The sequence below is a fragment of the Arachis ipaensis genome, chromosome B05, assembly GCF_000816755.2.
Source record: "Arachis ipaensis cultivar K30076 chromosome B05, Araip1.1, whole genome shotgun sequence".
Lineage (NCBI taxonomy): Eukaryota > Viridiplantae > Streptophyta > Magnoliopsida > Fabales > Fabaceae > Arachis > Arachis ipaensis.
In genome coordinates, this window is record NC_029789.2 from 104,403,827 (window position 1) to 104,407,711 (window position 3,885).

The 3,885-nt window shown below is 29.8% G+C and overlaps 1 pseudogene; it reads left to right on the top strand.

Moving 5' to 3' along the window:
- LOC107643764 overlaps window positions 1-2,551 on the top strand; it is a 6,491-nt pseudogene extending 3,940 nt beyond the window's left edge.

Consider the following 3,885-nt stretch of genomic DNA (forward strand, 5'->3'; position numbering starts at 1 on the left):
CAAAATTTATTATTTTTTTCTAACATTAAATCAATAAAAATATTTTTATATAAAATTTATTTTAAATTCTAATGGTATAAAAATAAAATATTGACTCAAATTATTAGGTAATATAGATAAAAAATATTACTCCCATAGAAACCTTTTAGAATGGATATAATCTAGGGAGCCACTCAGATAAAGACGTTTAAAACGTCTTTTTTTAAATATATTTTTTAGTAATTGAAATTTAGTATATATAATCGATTAAACTGTGTTATTTTTGTCAAAATTAGGCCATACAAATTAATTTGATCAAAAAAATGGTGAATCAAATCTTGAATCGGTCTAACTTTATTTTTTTATAGAAAATGACTACAATATCCTTATTATAGAAAATGATTAAAATACTCCTATTATATATATTAATTTTAAAATCTCTAAATCCTAACTCCATGATGGCAATAAATAAAGGCTAAAATTTAAAATTCTCAAAATTAATATATATAATTAGAGTATTTTAGTCATTTTTTATAATAAGGGTATTATAATTATTTTCTATAAAAAAATAATATTAATTTAGAATAATTCAGGATTTGATCCACCATTTTTTCGGTCAAATTAACTTGTTTGACCTAATTTTGACAAAAATAATACGATTTAATCAATTATATGTATAAAATTTTAATTACCAAAAAATATCTTTAAAAAAAGAGGTTTTAGACGTCTTTATTTAAGTGGCTCTCTATAATCTATCCCCAAGGTCGTTATAAGATTTCTTTTACATACAGGACTAGCCTTGTATGAGCAGATAGGCTTATTATACTTTTTATTAATTAAAAGTTAACACATAATTAATTAAATCGTATTATTTTTGTTAAAATTAGGTCAGACAAATTAATTTGATCGAAATAATAGTGAATCAAATCTTGAACTGATCTAAATTAATATTATTATTTATAAAAAATGACTACAATATCTTTATTATAAGTTAATTAGAATGTTAAATACGGTGCTAACACAAGTATGAATTTTGAACGTTTCTGACGGTGGATACAGTGAAGCCAGGCCTGGATTGGGGTACAAGGAAGAGAATAGCAATAGGAGCTGCAAGAGGATTGCTATATCTGCATGAGCAGTGTGATCCAAAGATTATTCATAGGGATGTGAAAGCTGCTAACATCTTGCTGGATGATTACTGTGAGGCAGTTGTAGGAGATTTTGGACTGGCAAAGTTGTTGGATCACCGCGACTCGCACGTGACAACGGCCGTTAGAGGGACTGTAGGGCACATAGCCCCTGAGTATCTCTCAACTGGTCAGTCCTCTGAGAAAACTGATGTCTTTGGCTTTGGAATCCTTCTTCTTGAGCTCATTTCTGGCCAAAGAGCCCTTGAATTTGGCAAAGCAGCAAATCAGAAAGGAGCTATGCTTGATTGGGTCAGCCAAATACATTTCCTTCCTTTATCTTTTCTTGCTTTATTTATATGCCATTTATTTTTGTTTTGAAATTTGACAATTATAATAATCCAAATCGTAGAACACAAATTGTACTAAAAGGAATAATAATGGGGACTAAAATCAAAATTTAACGTTACTATATGGACGAAAATTACATTTAGACCACTATTTATGTATATGAATATTGCATTTGTTTAGCTAAATGAAGTATGTATGAGTATGACTATGATTGATATACAGGTGAAGAAGATCCATCTAGAGAAGAAAATAGACTTGCTAGTTGACAAGGAACTGAAGAATAACTATGACAGGATTGAGCTTGATGAGATTGTTCAAGTAGCTTTGTTATGCACTCAATACCTTCCAAGCCATAGGCCAAAGATGTCTGAGGTAGTTAGGATGCTTGAAGGAGATGGTCTTGCTGAGAAATGGGAGGCATCACAGACAGCAGAGTCGACTCGAAGCAGAGGGAATGAACTCTCTTCTTCCGAGCGATACTCCGATCTCACTGATGACTCTTCATTGCTTGCCCAAGCAATGGAACTTTCCGGACCAAGATGACATAAAATACATGTATCCAAGAGATTTAAGGTTGGTAGAGATTAGAGAAGGAAGAAAAATAAGGGTATGGATCTTCACATCAAATTTTCAAGTGAGCTTGTTACCTATGATTTCTCACTCATATTTTAGTCCACTTATCTGCCCCTATAAAAATTTGGTATATTTTTATATCAATCCTTTTTCTAAATACATTGATCTAAAATTTTATTTGATTTTCATAGTTGCAGATGAAGAAAAGGAAAAAAAAATGATTTATTTGGATTTCACTTTTAAATTAATATATTGAGAGATCATACGTAGTAATATCGCATGGGAACGCATGAGAGGATTCTATATTCCTGGAAATAACCATCTTGTTCTTTTTTTTTTTTTTCTTAACTGTACATAATCCGAATTGAGGCACTGACTTATAGTTTATAGATGAGTGTTGTTGTTTGTATGTATTTCACTATATTTTAGAGTGCTTCAACTTCTTAGAATAATGTTCACAGACTGTACTCAAACTGTTAATAGTTTACATTATTAATGTGACTTCTGTATGAAATATTCCATTTGACTTTAGTATAAACAATTGCATGTTTGGTGCGAAAGTGTTGGTCTTGTTTCTTTTATCAGTATTGTTGATACGGATTTGTTTTATTATTACTTTTATATTTTCTACCGTGATTCCCGTCGTTGAATTTATGGTACATAACAATGCTCTTCGCTAAGGCTATATAGCGTTGCTGTTAAGACGTACCCCCTAAATATGAACTTGGGTCTGAATTCTAAAACTGAAGAAACATATGTGATAATTGCTCGGATAATGGGCAATGAATGAAAGGGTACCTCAAGGAAAGGACCATATTCCGTATAATTGGAATCAAAGGTATGAGTAGTCAATTACACAAACAGAAGTTCCAGCTATGAATTATTTTATTTTCTCAATTTCAATTTAACAATCAATCTACTTCCCTCATTAATTTATATTTAGTATTTTTCTTTTACTTTTCTATGCATGTGAATGTGTTCCTCTTGCCAAGTCTAAACAATATTTAAGTGGTTGAACACTGCCCACCCACAAAAAAATAAAAAATAGGGTGCGTTTTTTGTTTGTTAAGTGAATGTAGTTGGTTGTTTCTCAATTTTGAACGGTAGAATTTGCATTTTCCTAATAAAAATCCTTGAACATGTTTGTTATAAGTGTTAACTGAAACAAAAAATAGGAGAAATAGACCTGCATGTCAAGGTCTAAACCCCTTTGTGAGAGCTCTTTCGTCCTTACCTTAACAGTGATAGCAGTCTCTATAAAAAACTCTGACTCTTTAGTCGGTAAGAATTTTAGTAGACAATGTTAAAGTATTTATAGAGTAGATTATTATTTTTTTGCAAAGCCAGCTACTCAAATGAAGATGCTAAAAATATCTTTTTATGAAGATTCTTATGTTAAAAGTGTACTTTGTTTGTTTAGCCACACTTTAAAAAAAATAATATTTTTGTAACACATCAAAATCAAACCATACATTTCATCATCTAATGGTAAAAAAGAAACATCTTCATATGAAGACAATAATAAAATCTTCATGATAGTATCTACCTTTTGCAAAATCCTCACAAAAACGGGAACCTACCCTGTGAATAAATGGGATTAGAATTAAATATTTCGTATGGACTTACTAAATATTCATAAAAGGTGAAGTTACTAAAATGCCCCTACTTATAATATTGTTGAATTTGTAGTTTTGTATACTTATGATTGGGACTATTTTTTTTTCATATGGATAATTTTAATATGAAATACAAAAATATTTAATTATTTTAGTGTTGCACAAAATGTCACTGAAGTTTTGTAAAAAAAAAAAAAATTATTGTAAAAAGACAAAACATCACCTAATATTTTTTTAAT